The sequence below is a fragment of the Corapipo altera genome, unplaced genomic scaffold, assembly GCF_003945725.1.
Source record: "Corapipo altera isolate COAL_440 unplaced genomic scaffold, ASM394572v1 349, whole genome shotgun sequence".
Classification (NCBI taxonomy): Eukaryota; Metazoa; Chordata; class Aves; order Passeriformes; family Pipridae; genus Corapipo; species Corapipo altera.
Genome location: NW_020884997.1, coordinates 306,720 through 323,173, shown reverse-complemented (window position 1 = coordinate 323,173; position 16,454 = coordinate 306,720). Strand labels below are relative to the sequence as shown.

At 54.2% G+C, this 16,454-nt stretch overlaps 1 long non-coding RNA gene across 1 annotated transcript; it reads left to right on the top strand.

Moving 5' to 3' along the window:
* The first annotated feature begins 5,519 nt into the window (after positions 1-5,519).
* Positions 5,520-16,231, top strand: LOC113958483. Its single transcript, XR_003531525.1, has 3 exons — positions 5,520-5,530; positions 10,992-11,001; positions 16,108-16,231. It is a non-coding gene; the product is annotated as an uncharacterized LOC113958483 (long non-coding RNA).
* The last annotated feature ends 223 nt before the right edge of the window (positions 16,232-16,454 follow it).

Genomic DNA, 16,454 nt, shown 5'->3' with positions numbered 1-16,454 from the left:
CCAGTGCTGGTGCTGCCTGTGCAGAACAAAGCAGGGGCACTTGGCCCTGGGGCTCAGCTCTGGGCACCTCCAGGTCACTGAACCCCTTGACCTCATCCTCAAAAGGTTGGTGATGCAGGCGTTTCTTGGGATAGATTTTTATTCTTGTGGTCTTGCTTCTGGTGGAAATCACTCAGCTTTCCAGAGCACAAACCTCAAGCCACATTTCTGAGCTGGCTCCTCGCTGCCACCATTCCACAAACCACTTCCTTCCAGGTTCCTGGCAGCCAGTCCCAGTGGGCAACTGAAGGGCAGGAGCAGGGCTGGGAAGAGGAGCTGGGCATCCCCAGCCCGGGCTCTGCTCCAGCAGCAGCCCAGCCAAGGGGGGGGGGGGCAGAAGGGGGCTCAGATGGAGAGCACAGGGCAAGGTGTGAGAGAGGAGACAGCACAGAGGGGTGAGAGGGTCTGACTCCAGCAGGCACTGTGGGCAGACAAGAAAAAGCCCAAACCCAGATCCACGAGACTCATCTGACTGGGAGTTTGGTCAGATCAGCCCCAGGACAGCACTGGGATAACCACAGATCCCATTCCTGCTCCATTAGCAGCCCAGGCACAGAGTCCCACATGGAATCACAGAATCCCAGAATGGTTTGAGTTGAAGGGTCCTTACAGACCACTTCATTCCACCCCCTGCCATGGGCAGGGACACCTCCCACCAGCCCAGGTTGCTCCAAGCCCCATCCAACCTGGTCTTGGACACTTCCAGGGATCCAGGGGCAGCCACAGCTTCTCTGGGCAACCTGTGCCAGGGCCTCCCCACCCTCATGATTCAGCTTTACCATGAACAGAGCTTTTAAAACAAGGCAGATACTTGATGGGATGTTGTTTTTCCTGGAGGTACCGCAGAGAAGGGGGATGTATAAAGGAGCTCCATAAAGCCCCCACTTACACCTTCCCAAACCACAGCCCCCACAACAGATTTGTCCCTGCTAATTTCTTTCCTTGGTGCAATTTTGTTCCTTGGGTGGCAGGATGCAATTTGTGTTGGAGTTTGGCTTTCTAGTGAAACTCTTGGCTTGTCACTCTCAAGGCACAACACGCTCCCTAAATAGCAGGCTAAATTTCTCCACCTAGCCTTAAAAAATAAAAGAGTCCTCTGCCAAATGAAAGGACATATTCCAGTACTCTTTGTTGTTGCAACAAATTGGGTGGATACTGTCAGACTTCTGTATTCTGGGAATACTTCCAGAGCCTCTTTTTGTGTGCAAGTCGGTTACCATGTAATTGTCAACTTAAATTGCAGTGTTGGATAACTGAGCTGGGGCTGTGAGATAATCTGCCTGTCTGAGCCTCAGCCCCGCAGCACAAGGGCCAGGCTGGGCTCTGCTCCCCCTGCCCGTGAGGAGAGGGGGCTGCAGGACCCCGGGGGGATGTTTGGGGGGGGCCTGGGGGGCGTTTGTGGTGGTATCTTTGCTAAAGACATCCCTGCCCGTACCAGAGGATGGTCACAGTATCCCAGGAGGTTGGAAAAGCCCTCCCAGCCCATGGATCCCCCCTGTGCCCCTTCCCCACCCTGTCCCCCAGCCCAGAGCACTGAGTGCCACGGCCAGGCCTTCCTGGGACACCTCCAGGGCTGGGCACTCCACCACCTTCCATGGTCCTGCCCCTGTGGGTTGTGGTGAGGGCAGGGGCACGGGGTGTTCCCTCCCTGATATCTGCCAGGGCTTGGGGGGCATTTCTGGTGGCACCTTCGCTAAAGACACCCCTGAGGGAGGACGAGTCCTGCCCACACGGACTGCGGCAAGAGCAGGGGGACGGGGTGTTCCCTGACGACCCTGCCGGCTGCGGGAGGAGATGAGAGGCTGCTGCTTTCGCTGCGATGGGAATCGTCTTCGCCCTCTTCCTTCCCCTTTCAAATTGGCAGCTCGTTTTGTTGTGTTTGTTTTAGCCCGAATCCCAATGACAATTAGCGCTGGAAGGCTAGATTAAGCTGTTTTTGCTTGTTTTCTTTTTCACTTTGATTTCCACCTCCTCCAAATTCTTAATCCTACTGAATATTTCATCTCTTGTAAGCCCATCAATTGAAAGTCTCCCAGCGGGACGTACAGGACCAGCACTGTTACAGCTGCTTTGCTTCAGCTGCTGCTCTCAGCCCCGGGTTCCTCCTGCAACGTGTTTCAGACACAACCCCGCAGCATCTGCCCGGCGAGAGCCGCTCCAGCGATCTGGGAACCGGGCTGGGCACCCAGAGAGAGCTGTGGTGGTTGGTGAGAAAGCAGAGCTCCCCTCGTTCCCACCTCACACCTTCTCCCACCACAGGCAGCTCCTGCAGGTGGGAAACCTCCCGTGTGGCCACAGCTGGGACATCCCACCGTCAGTTTGGGAAGTGTTCTGTGTGAAGGGGTCGGTGTGGTGGTCACCGGGCTCCTGTCAGGGGGAGCCAGCCCAGCAGTGGGTTACGCCATGTGAGAGGGTTTGCTGGGCTGCAGAGAGGTGGTGCTGGATGATCCTAGAGAATAACAGAATATCCTGAGTTGGAAGGGACTCCCAAGGATCATCCAGCCCAACTCCTGGCCCTGCACAGGACGTCCCAGCAAGCCCACCCTGTCCCTCCAAACAGTTTTCCAAACGCTCCCTGAGCTCTGGCAGCCTTGGGGCCATGCCCACTGTCCTGGGGAGCCTGGTCAGTGCCCATCCACCCTCTGGGGGAAGAACCATGTCCTAATATCCCATATCCTAATATCCCTAGCCTCCCCTGACACAGCTCCACCCATTCCCTTGGGTCCTGCCCATCTGTTTTTGGTTCCCCATCAAAAATTGCAGTTTTGTCTTTTTTCCTGTGGCTGCTCTCTGGGATGCTCTGGGACTCAGTGTTGCCCTGCACTTACACTGTTGACAGAAAAAGCTTTCAGATAGGGAACTGTTTTTTTCTCCCTGTCAAAATGTCATTTTCCAGCTTGAACCTCTCCAGGCCAGCTCTGTGCAGGTCTGTCTGTTGGGATGGACACACTCCCACTTCTGCTGCTTCCTCCTGCCTGGAAAGGAAATCTGGGGAGAGGGTGCTGGCTCTCAGGATTCCAGGCTGTGCTGGGGGCTTTGTGCCCGTGTCTGTGGGGATTATATCACAGTGGGGTGGCTGCTGTCTGTAAGGATGCCTTTTAACACCCACATCCCCCCTTGCTCCACAGTATCCCTGTCCCTTTGCAGGGGTGTGTCTCCAGGAGGAATCCGGCTGCTCGCAGGGGCGGCTGCCTCTGACACGAAGCAGGACTGCAGCAGCTCTGCCAGCAGCTCCTTTGATGCCTGCAAAGCTTCAGTGCTCTTCACCTGGTCTACGTGCTCCTTCTCAAGAGCCCCGAACTGTCTGCAGCCTGGATGGGAAGAGCATTCCCTGCCAGGAGCCGGCTCCAGGAGCCTCTGCCAAGGGAGCTGCGGTGGCATATGTTCGCTCTCAGAGCAAGGTTACACTCTCGACTCATTAGAAGTTCCTTTCCTCATTTTGGGGCATATGCAGAAGATCCCGGTGCCAAGCTGGCAGGGAGGGCTCGGAGAGGCTCCGGAGGAAGTTTGCTCTTGCACTTCTGTCCTCAATTATTGTGTTTTGGAAGCGGCACAAACCCAGCCCTGAGCAAGCACTGGCATCCAGCTCCCCACGGGGCTTCCCTCCATCCCGAGACCTCTCCCGGTTCTCCCTGCAGACAAGGAGCAGGCGCTGGCTCAGGAAGTCCTGGGAGGGGTGGGATGGGGTGGATGAAGGATCTGGCAGCCCCAGGACTGGGGTGCAGGTACTGCCGTGGCCGGTGCCAGCCCAGCCCTGATCCCAGCCCAGATCCTGATCGCTGCTGAGCTGCGCCAGCCCCAGGGAATTCAGCACATTCCTAAATAATGGGTCTGGTGGTTTTGCAGGATCTGTAGCCCATACTAATGGCTCATTGCTGAACCATAAGTGGTTGTGTTATACTTTGGATTTATTGGAGGCCAAGGGATTAATTTCCTGAAATATATGGTCATGATGTTGAGGTTAAATTAAGATCTCATTCAAAAGGATTCTTTTTATTATATTTAATTTGTAACCCCTATTCTATAGCCATTTTACAGCTATTCCTCCCCCTCCCTTCAATGTTCAGTGTCATGTTTCCAGGAAGAATCTTATTTCATGCAGACTAAGAGCATTTTTCAGTATAACCTTTTACAGTTCCTCACCGTTTGAGTTCCTCCAGTCTCGGTTGTTTATCCACAACAAGGTCTTAAATCCTCTCTTAGAAAATAAAGATGTTGATGCAAAAGCAACAAGAGCTTCTGGCAGAGCTCAAATCCATCCGTTCTCTCCTCCTTCCCCACATGCCACCCCCTTCAATCTGCTGGAACTAAAAGCCCTTTTACTTCAGCGCTTGAGCACTTTGATAAAATGCATGTTGAGTAAATCTTACATGACATTTTTACTCTGGGTGAGATGTATATAAAGTCGAGCTGGCTCGGTGCTGGCCTCGCTTCGCCCTTCTCCGTGATGCCATTATTAAACTGATAAATTAACTGTGGAAATCGGTGCTGTGAGGTGCTGGAGGTGAGTCGGGAAGGGGACGAGGCAGCTGAGAATGACAAAGGTCCTGATGTTCAGCCTGGAGAAGGGAAGGCCCTGGGGACACCTCGGAGCCCCTTTGGGACCCTGAGGGGGCTCCAAGAGAGCTGGAGAGGGACTCTGGACAAGGGCCTTGGGTGTCAGGAGAAGGACCAACATCCCCACTGCGGGGACCCCCACACTGCCCCGGGCTCCTGCAGCACCGGCCTCCCCCTCTCCCCCTTCAGCACAGAATCCCCACCCCAGCCGTGCTCGGCAGCTCCTCACCCCCAGCTGGCAGCTCCGTCTTCTGCCGGGATTTTCTCTTTTTTTTTCCCCCCTCTTCCCCTCCCAGAAGTGCTGATGGACAAGTTGAGTAACCGTATCTGCTTGTTACAGGACATCTTGAGGCTGATTGCGGAGGTCAGGACTCAACTGGAAAGACCGCAGCGGGTTGCTGACTGGCATCCACGGTCCAGATAAGATAAAAACAACTGATGACAGCAGGGAAGTGAAACAGTCATCTCAGCACTTGGATTAGTGCCCGGCAAAGAGGAAGGGAAAAAAACCGAGTCGGGCCGGTGGGGAGGGGAAGGGGGTGGAATATGGATTAGAATAGAAACTCTGGAAAAAGCTATCAGGAGGCAGCAGATTTGGGTGTTAAATATTTATGAATTAGCGGCACTTGTCGGGTTCTCTGCGAGCCGAGAGTTTCCAGGCTGGGAGGGTGCGTGGATGCAATCCCTCCGTGCCCTGGCAAATAGCGGTGTGGTGGGAAAAGCAAAGGGATGGAGCGGCGGGAGCGGGGCCGGGGAGCGGCTCCGGCGGGTCTGGCGGTGCCGAGGCTCGCGGCAGCGAGGGATAAATCCAGACGGAGAGGAGAGAGGATAAATGAGGTGCCATAAAAGTGACTATTATTACTCAGAAATTTTCTACTGAAGAGCATTGGAGTAATTAAATCATAATTGCTTATTACTCAGCTGAAGTGACATTGTAAGTGGCTGAAGGTCTGTGACGAGGGGAGGAAGGGGGGGCTCGGCTGCTCTGGATCCCACAGCAGCCCAGCAGGGACCCTGGGCCTCGGGGAGGGTCCAAAGGCCCCCCTGAGCCTGGAAAGCTCATTTCCAGTGTGGCACCGGGACAGAGCACCCGTGGGTGCTGCAGGATGGGGGGCCGGGAGCAGCTTCACCTCCCGGTGTGAGAGGTGCCCGAGCCGGCCCAGGTTGGCCGGGTATCCCTGGAGTATGGCCAGGTATTCCTGGGGGTGAGGATTCCTCTGGGTGACCTGCTAAACCCTGAGAGCTTTAATGGAGCTGTTTCCCACCACGAAACCAAGAGCCTGCAAATCCTGTAAGCACTTAATTACAGAGCCGTGTTTGTGGAACATTGTAAAGGGCTCAGGTAACTTGGCAGCAGAGATGTGGAGTCAGGGATGGGAAGTGGGAGCATTCCGGGGCCACACTAGGGTGAGCATTCCCTTCCCCAGGGAGGCTGGGGGGATAAACTGCATTTTCAGCTTTAGGTAACATATCCTGAATGTTTGTTTTTGTTTCCTCATGTTTGTTTCAGAGTCGCTCTGTGTTTCACATCCTGAAATACTCTGAAACGAGTCCACCCGGCACTTAAATACATCTGAGCATCCCTTACTGATTTATTTCTCACCCCTTTTTGCTTTCCCCCTCCCCTCCTTGCCCTCCTTTGTGCTGCCCATGGGTAGGGAGGGCTGCTGTGCCCTGCCATCCACCCCCTCCCACAGGAACATCCCAGCTGGGAGTGCAGGACCAAACCTTGGCCACATCCCCCACCCCATGCTGTGACACTCATGGCTCCACTCACATCCCGGGGGAACTTTCCTGATGGGAAAGGAGAAGAGGAGAAGGGCCCATTGCTGTTTCTGCTTGGCTTTATTCTGCTCCAGTTCCAGCTGGCAGAACAAGGTTCAGCACTGAGAATCGGGCAGGTTTGGTGGGAAAAATGCTGGAAAGGATGGAGAAGAGCATCTCTTCTGTGGCAGTCTCGAGGATAACCCCATGCTCCCAGGAAGTGTTGTCCTCCAGTACTCTGTGGGGCAGAGGAGCTGCTGACATTTCCACCAGGAGTATTTATTTTGATTTTCAAAATAGCTGTAAAATGAGTCACCTGGCAGAGCAGCAGAGCCCACCTCGAGGAGAGCAGGGAGCTGCCAGGGAGCTGCTGCCAGCAAAGCACTCGTGCTTCAGACAGCTCTTGTTTTGGGGCTCTCTGGAGCCAGCTGGGAAGGGATTCTGCTGCTCGTGCCAGCACTGACCCCTCCTCTGGTGCCAGCACTGACCCCTCCATCAGGCCACGCTGCCAGCCCCACTCTCCTCTGATTCCACAGGGCTGATGCAGAGCACAAAAGCCCATGGCTACCCTGGCCCCACTCTGGGGACAGCCCAGGTGGGAAACACCGAGGAACTCGTGCTCCTACAAAAAGAAATACAAATTATTTTCTATTTCCAGCAGTGTCATCCCTGGATGAGAATCATCACTGGGGTCTTTGCATCTGGTGTGCATCTCAAAGCTTCCTCCCATTCCCTTGTTCCTGGGAGCATGCATTTCCTGCAGGGAACAGAGGCAAGGGGCATGACTGGGGCACTGCATCCCTGGAGGGGTGACAAGGTGACTGGGTACCCTCTGGTCCGTGTGAGTGTCCCTCTGTCTGACTGGGTGTCCCTCTGTCCATCTGAGTGCCCTGTCTGGCTGTGTGCTCTCTGTCCACCTGGGTGTCCCTGTGTCCACCTGGGTGTCCCTGTGTCCCTCTGGGTGCCCCTGTGTCCATCTGGGTGCCCCTGTGTCCATCTGGGTGTCCCTGTGTCCACCTGGGTGTCCCTGTGTCCCTCTTGGTGCCCCTGTGTCCCTCTGGGTGCCCCTGTGTCCATCTGGGTGCCCCGTGTCCACACCAACCTTTTCCCAGGCTCCCGCAGCCCTGGCAGGGGTTAAGGAGCCGAGGGAGAGGGAGCAGGGCTCTGGTGATGCAGACAATCCAACTTCCCCTGAAGTTTGGGAGCCCCTGGCACAGGCCCATCCGTGTACTTAAGCAGAAAACCACCAGAAAAGTGCTATAATCTGACAGATTTTTCACAGGCTTAAATATTCATGAATTAGAAGAATTGGCAGAATTTTCTACATTATTAGCTTTCATCATGGCTACAGGAGCAGTTGGTGCACTGGCTGCTCTTCAAAAACTATTAATCTAGTCTGTCATCACAGCAGCCATTTTTTAATTAGCTACTTTACTGAACGATCTGGTGCAGGAGGGAGACTGGAACATTTAAATGGTATTAAAGTTTTAAAGGTGCCCCTTTCCATTTTTAATCTGGGTTCTGGAACGCTGCAGTAGGGAACCAAACGGCTTCACTGCAATGGTTAACTCCTCGGGTTAGCTTGGAAAAAAGCGACTCTTGGAAAACTGAGCTGCAGGAGAAGAAATTGCGAGGAATAAATTGTTCCTGAGCCTGTTTGCAGCATTCCTGCCCGATGAAATCAAGGGAGATGTTTGTAGCTGAAGCACTGAGCGTGTGTTGGAGAGGCAGTGACAGAATGTGGCCTCGGTGCCTCCTGCTGGGGTGGGTTTTTGGTCCCAGGGTAGGGCAGCACACTCCTGGAAATCCTCCTCCTGCCACATCCGACCCATTCCCACATCCCTGTGTGGCTCCACAACCTGCTGGGAGCATCCTCTGCACGGGGAGCCCCAGTGTCCCATCAGCTCCTACCACAACACTGATTCCAGCCCTTTCTGGGGCTGGAGCTGTGGAACATTTTGCAGGATGTGACCCAGAACTTGGACAGGTTGGAAGTAACTCCTTCCTAAAAAACCAGGGGCCTGTGGTGAGGTGTGCTGATCCTGCATCCATACAGACTGCTTCCACATCCATGCAGACTGCTTCCACATCCATACAGACTGCTCCAGCATCCATACAGACTGTTTCCACATCCACATGGGCTGGTCCCATATCCATACAGGCTGCTCCTGCATCCACCCAGACTGCTCCTGCATCCATGTGGATCCATGTGTGCTGCTCCTGCTCCTGTGGCAGCTGCTCCCCCATCCATGTGCTGCTCCCCTGTCCCTTCAGGCTGCCATGGCAGCTCACCTCCTGCCCCAGCTGTGTGCTCTGGGAGCTCCCTGCTCCCTTCCCCAGGAATTGGGGCTGTCCTGCACTGTCTGTGTCCAATCTCCCTGTGCCCCGTGGGCTCCCTGCCCTTGGCAGGTGCCTGAGCTGCATTTACAACCAGCCTTTTATTCTTCATTCATTGGCCTCTGAATCCCTGCACAGGCCAGTTTTGGCAAACAGGCTCCAGAGGCGGGATGCCTTCTGAATGTCCAGCTGGAAACATCTCCTGACTCACGAGGTGTCCAGCTCTGGGATTCAGCAAGAGGCCTGGAGGATGGGACAGCCCCCTGTTCCCAGCCCAGGTGCTGAGGGGATTGGGGAGCAGGGAGCTGAGGTGCTCCCTGCCCTGGAGGTGGACATGGATCCAGGGTTGGATCCAGCGGAGCTCGATGCCATCCATGCTGTCCAGGCTTTCCTCTAAACTTTATCAACCCTTCCCTTGGCTTTGAGCCTGTTCTGCTCCCTGTGCCAGAGATGCTGCTCTCCTGCCTTATCATTTGCATGTGAAACACAGCAAAATTATGGCTTTATGGTGGTTTCAAATGTGCCTTTTTTGGCATCGGTGTCTCTGTCTCCGATGTCGCTGCTCCCGGCTGCCAGCACTTTGATTTGTGTATTGTAGTGCCAGTGTCCCGCTGACCCGGAGGGGAATTGCTGGCTGGGGGAGATTTTCCCCCAGTTGTCATGCAAAACATGTAAAGTAAAGAAACTGGCAGCCAGAACAGCTAAAATGCCAATGCTGCAGCAATAACCCTTCAAGAAGTTGTTCTTTGTAATTCAGTCTGGGAAGCAGAGGGTTGGGGTTTGGGGTTTCTTTGATCATGTGGAATAGGGAAAGTCTGAGCCTCGGGAGTCAGGTGGATTTTAATCCTTTTTTGGAAACGATTTTTTTATTAAAGTATAAATGTTTACATGAGTGAGGTGTTTTGGTAGTAAATGTGATCCCCTGTGCAGCTCCAGCTCTGCCCAGAGATCCTGATCCTCGGGAAAAGGGTGAAAAATCCGACTGTACTGCACAGCTTCAAGGGAGGAAGGATGGGGAAACATTCCCAGAAAAACTTTTATTTACAGTGAGTGACTTTTCTCAGAGTCTTCTTGCTTCGTTTGGCCTTGTGGGATTGTTTCTTCCATCGAGAATGGGAGCACCCTGGTCTAGAGGAAGGTGTGTCCCTGCTGGTGGCAGGGGGTGGAACGAGCTGAGCTTTCAGGTCTCCTCCCCGCCCAACCCCTTCCACGATTCCACGATAATGTGTGGATCTGAAACATCGACAGAAACTTCCTCACTGCTCAGCAGCCCCTCAGTCCAGCCTGGGAGCAGGGAGGGAGGTGGGGAAGGGGAGGAGTCGCAGTGTCACAGCTGCTCACTCTCACTCTGGTTAAAAATTATGTGGGTTTGTTGTGGGTTTTTTTTGTTGGTTTTTTTTTTTTTTAATTCTGCGTCATAATTTTTAATGTTTAGTCACTTAACCGAGGCACACACCCTTCTTGGCAATTATCTGTAGTTGTTCCCTCTGAGTTCTTGAACAAAACACTCTTTATTAGGACTCAAAGCATTCAAAGGCTTTGCAGAACTGATGGGATACTGCACCACATGCTAGCCCTTAATTACATTCCCCAGATAGGATAATTTATTAGAAGAACATACTCAGTAAGTTCTTTAAAATGTGGGGTTGGCCTGTGGTTTCTGGAGCGTAACACAGGGCTCTGCTTTACTGTTTACATTTGGGGGTAAAGATGAGGTTTTACATTGAAATTCAATTGAAATCTGAGCGAAATGAGGGGGTTTGTGGCAGAGCACCCCACTGAAATCTGTTCATCCTGCCGTGTGTGGGGTTTCAAGTGGTTGGAAGTAGCTGGGAAGGAGGAAAACGCTGCTGGAGTGTGTGAAAGTGATGGGGAATGGCGGGAGCGTGGGCTGGGGCTGGGGCTGGGGTTGGGCTGGGAGGCAGCTCTGCAGTCAGGCTGTGATTTACACAGCACAGTCCCTGTGCTCCAGAGCCCCTTGGAATGTGGTACTGCGTGACACCAGAGGGCTGAAAGGAAACTTGCACATCTATTAAAAAAAAAAGCACAAAAATCAGCTTTATTTTTCCATGTTTGAACAATGCAGCCATATGTGTTTCTTCTCATTAAACCCCTTTTTTCTGTGAGGAACTCCACCGCAGATCCGAGCGTGGAAGCCGACATAATTAAAGGCTTCTTTTTCCCCAGCCGTGGTGCTCTGGTCTTTGAAGAGCTCGGGGATCCCTGAGGAATGCTCTGAACTCGGCAATATTTTGATAGCTGCAATAACATAATCAAAAGATGCTTTCATGAAGGGAGCACCTTGTGTGGATTGCGGCCGCCCCTCTCCCCCCTCCCCGATCCCTCTTTAATGGGGTCCAGAGCTCGTGTGCAGATGGGGAGCTTGATTTTCTGCCTGGCCTTCTCCAGGGATGCTGCCTGAAGAGCTTTTGGGAGCGTTTTCCTGCGCCCCGTGGCCCCGGCCCTTCTGCCCGAGCCCCGGGGGGCTCAGCGGGTGCCCCAGCCCGGGGCGGGGGGTGACACGGAGGGCGGGGGCTGCAGCCCACCCGCCCCAGCCCGGGCTCTGCCGCCTCCAAATCACTGCACACAGCAGTTCTCTGCTGCTTGAGAGCCCGCCAGGTTGTTATTCATCCTGAAATCCTCATTAAAACCCTTTAATGTCTCCCTTTTCGTTCGCTAACCGGCTCAGCTGTGGCCATGAATCCTCCCGTCTGTGCCCGAGCCATTGAAAGCCCGTTTTGTTCCGTGCTGTCTCCCAGGCTGAGCCCCATGCGTGTCCGCTCCACCTGAGCTTTGGCAGGCAGGGCTGTTTGGAACGAGGAAATTGGGGCATTTCTTTAATCATTAAGCTGGAATCATTAAGCTTTAATCAGGCCAAATTAGGGTTTTGAATCCCGCTGCCTCGCATCAGCCTCTGATTGTAGGAGCTCAGCCACTCCTGAGGCAAAGCTGTCCCGGGGCTCTGTCCTGCCTGGGCAGGGAGCAGTGGGAACGGTGCCACCGGTGTCCCCAACAGCAGGGCCCTGTGGCTCTGGTGACAGAGATGTTTGGAGCCTTCTTGCTGCTGCAAGGACCCCACTGTGCTGGGGGTTCCTGGGGCTGCTCCGTGGGGATCCTGCCTGCTCACAACACCCCCAGAGAATCCCGTGGCCCTGTAGCTCCATCCGAACAGCCCTGTTACCTTTCCTCCCACCCTGAGGGGGCCGAGAGGTTGGGTCTCTCCCTGCAGAAGCTGATCCTGCTCTTTCCCTTCCCCTCACTCCATCTCTGCTCATCCCCAGGCCTGGCACGGGGCAGAGGGGGTGGTGATGCATGGTGGCATCTCTGCCAGTCATCTCCGCTCCAACTGGTTCATCACCTCTTGTCTCCCATAAAAGCAGCTATTCACCATATAATGTGAATGAATTCTCATTAAATCCTGCTAAATTACTCCGAGACAAAGCGAGGCGCCAGCGCAGGGGCTGCTTTGCCAATCCTTCACGGCATGTTTAATTTACCGCAGAGCCCTTCCAGGCCTTCCACGCTCAGGAGGGAGCTCCTCTGCCCTGGCAGGAGCAGGGAGGGGAATGGCAGCCCCTTCCTGCCCACAGCACCCCAGAGCTGCACCCTGGGGGCTCAGCTGGGAGGGAGCTGGGAGCGGGGATCCCGAACTTTGGGATGAAAGCAGCCGGGAACATTCTGTCTGTGCTGCACCGACCGGTGTCACACCGTCCAGGCAATAAGGGAGCCACGTGGGGCTGCTGCAGTAAAAGAGCAGAATTCACATTGCTGATAAAATCTCACAGAATTCACCCTTATTTCTAACGCCCGTGTTTCCTCATGTGTTCTGAGCTTCCCAGAGCTCAGCTGGCTGTGCTCACTCTCCTCCCACTCACACCTTTACACCGGGACAACACGAGGCAGAGGAGGACGGGTCGGTTTTGCCCCAGTAACGGTTCCCCAGAGCAGCTGATACAGCTGGGGAAGAAAATGTGGGGGGGTTGTAACTGGCAGGTGCTTCCCCCAAACCATCTGAATCTCAGTTTATCCAGAATCTGGGGTTCTTCTGCAGCCAGTGCCCAAGAGGTGAAGCTTTGGGGACAACACCTGCAGCTCAGTCCTGAACTCGTGATGGCCAAAGGCTTCTGGTGGTGGTGCAGGTGATGAATCCCAGGATGGTTTGGGCTGGAAAGGACCTTAAAGCTCATCCAGTCCCACCCCCTTCCATGGGCAGGGACACCTTCCACTAGCCCAGGTTGCTCCAAGCCCCGTCCAACCTGGGCACAACTTCTCTGGGTAACCTGTGCCAGGGCCTCCCCACCCTCCCAGCCAGGAATTCCTTCCCAATATCCCATCTCTCCCTGCCCTCTGGCAGTGGGAAGCCATTCCCTGTGTCCTGTCCCTCCAGCCCTTGTCCCCAGTCCCTCTCCAGCTCTCCTGGAGCCCCTTTAGGCCCTGGAAGGGGCTCTCAAGTCTCTCCTCTTCTCCAGGTGAACCCCCCCAGCTCTCCCAGCCTGGCTCTAGAGCAGGGGGGATCCAGCTCTTGGAGCATCTTTAGGGCCTACTCTGGACCTGCTCCAGCAGCTCCACATCCTCCTGGTATTTGGGCTCCCAGATCTGGTTGCAGCACTGCGGGTCCCATCTTTGTGTGAGGATTTTCCCCCCACGAGGTTTGGGATTGGTACCCACGGGAATGCCCTGCCAGCAGTGCTGCATCCCCAGCCTAAATCCCCACAGGGAGAATCCACATGGCCAAAGGTGCCCACACTGAGCACAGGGAACAACCACAGCCCCTTTTGTCCCCATCCCGACTCAGCCACCCGGGTCTGGTGGATTCTCATGGGTCCCTTGGCATCGGGCCATGGCACAGCCCCGCCGGGTTTGTGCTCCAGCCTCTGCCTCCAAACCCTCGGCGCTTCTGGGGTTGTTTCTCCCGTTATCATTTTTCCCACAACGCGCTCGCATGATCCCCTCTCAGCCTTAACCACATGGCAACCACATCACATAATGCAACTTCTGTTCTGAGATTATTCATATTTTTTCCCCCCCCTTCCCTATTGTTGCTTTGCCAAGTTTTTCTTCTGATTCCGAGGAGCCGAATGAAAAGAGCAGCGTCTCCGGTGCAAGGACACGCTTCGGAGGCAGCGCGAGCAAATCAACTCGACAAGTGTGTTCACAGGAGTCAAAACGGGGAGGGGGGGAGCTGTGAAAAAGCAAAACAAAAGCCCCTCCAAATGTCTATTTTTGTTTTATTTTGTTTTCCTGGAATGTCTTCTCACATGCAATGACAATGCGTCCCCAGGAGCCGCAGGCGGGCTCCGGTGAAAGGGCAGCCGGGGGAAGGGTCGCTTTAGGGGAAGGGTTCTGGGTGTGACCTGTCTGTTGTTCAGCCCATTCCCAGAAGAACGGGATAAACAGCACAGAAGGGGCTGTTCCCTCTGAGGTCTGGGAAGGGAGTAGGGTCACTCTGCCTGTGTGCCCTGTGGACACAGGGATACTGTGTGGAAAAAGTGCCACTCCGGCTCCAACGTCCTGGCCTTGTATCCTCCGTGGAGTTGCCACCATGGCCCTTGTTGGCCATCGGTGATGGCGGCGGAGAGGGACCATCATCCCTGAAACATCTTCAGACCCTTTTTATTCCCATTTCTTTTGGTTTACAGCTGCTGGAATATCGTTTTGTTTTGGACCAAGAATTTCCACTTTACATCTTTTTCCTTCCAAGCCCACCCTACCTTCATTTTCCCTTCATTTCTGCATCTTTTAATTCTCGACTCGTCAGCCACACTGGCCAGTTTAGCATAAGAAATGAAATTAATTCTCATGCTCAGGCTCCAAATGTAAATTCCTTTATTAATAATTTAAATGGATTTATTTATGCAGTTTGATATTTTTCAGGTTCAGGGAAGCAATTCAAGCTTTCTCGCGTTGATGATCAACAGACACCGTCATTAAGCTCTTTTCCCCCCCCTCCTCATCCTCTCCTCCATCTTCTCCTGCTAAACAGATAAAAGATCGGAGCCCGCTGGTCTCGGCGGGTTCCCAGGGAAGATTTACATGAACTAATGTAAGTAAATAATTAATTTGACTTTATCTTCCATCTCCTTTGGACATTCCCTCCCCAGAAAAGGGATGGATTTTCCTTCCAGATATTTCCAGCACCCGACACACCAAGAGCTTCTGCCAGACACCTCGAGCCTCCGAGGAAAGCAGCAGCATCCATGGATCACCCCGGAGAGGCTGCAGGATCATGATGTGTTCGTGGCAGCCAGAACACTCCACTCCAGATCAGGATAAACAGGGATGTGGTGGGATATCTTTAGCAAGAATCACGTGTATTTACTCAGAATTAGACATCTCCAAACCCAGCCCCCTCCACCTGGACCCCCCCAGCCCGGGTCACCCTCAGGACAGCTTTTGGCACCTGGATTTCCTGTGCCTAATGGGTCCACCCAGCCCTCGGAGCGGGGATACCACAAAACCCTGGGAATGCTGGAAATTTCGATCCCTTTCCTTGTGGTTTGGACCCCTCGGAGATGAACTGAACTTTTGGTCAGTCTGGATTTGCTTTTCTTCCCCCGTGAGATGAAGCCCCTCTGCCGAGCCCGGCCCACGCAACACCACAGATCAGAAACAACAGTTTTGTGCCCCAAACCATTGAGCCAACCCCATGGCATCGACACACGGCCTCAGAGGCGGGAGGAACTCTTGCATTTTGCTCGCTGAAGCACGGGGGATGTGCTGGAGGTTTCCCTTTCATCCCGTGCTTGTCAGAGCCATAAAGATCCGAGCTCTGCCGTACCACGACACCGGCAAAGCGCCGGCTCGGCCGCTTCCCACCCACCCCCCTCCTGCTCACTTTGGAGAAGCTTTAACATTTCTCTTTTATCTCGCTCCTGTGAGCTTCAAAGAGGCCGTGGAGCCAAGTCCTACCTTCCTGCAGATGGGGATTAACCAGCCCGTGCTTCCCGTGCTCGTCCTGCAGAACTGGAATTGATTTATCTGGGGTTCAGCAGCCACTGCACAGCAGCTCCTGCGCGGGTGCAAAACCAGGAGTCTCTGAGGCTTTTCGGCATCCTTGGCTCAAAGGCTGACACCACCATCCTTGGCTCTGGAGTGCAGAAGGTTATGCAAATCCAAGCCCTCTTCCCTGTTTGCCTGCACGGCCTGTTCCTGCAGGTGGGAAGTTCTGTTGGAAAACTCCTGAAAATCTCCCCACACCGGCCCGTTTTTTGGATCACAAGCCTGACCTGTCAGTTAACAGCATCGACTCCCAACACCATCCCTGGAACAGCAGCAAAGTGCTGGAGCATCTATTAAATTTATTTTAAACCAAGCAGATTAGGGCACGTTGGGGCTGTTGGGGCTCCAGTGCTGCAGGATGCACGGCTGGGCTTCCCCAGGTTATTCTGGGCTCTGCGTGCCACTTTGAAGCCAGTGCCTAAAGGGGATCCAGGAGAGCTGGAGAGGGACCTTGGACAAGGGCCTGGAGGGACAGGAGAAGGGGGAATGGCTTCCCACTGCCAGAGGGCAGGGTTAGATGGGATACTGGGAGGGAATTGTTCCCTGTGAGGGTGGTGAGGCCCTGGCACAGGTTGCCCAGAGAAGCTGTGGCTGCCCCTGGATCCCTGGAAGTGTCCAAGGCCAGGTTGGACAGGGCTTGGAGTAACCTGGGCTGGTAGAAGGTGTCCCTGCCTGTGGCAGGATGGTTGGAACAGGATGAGCTTTAAGGTCCTTTCCAACCCAAACCGTTCTGGGGTTCTGTGAAGAAGATTTGAGGG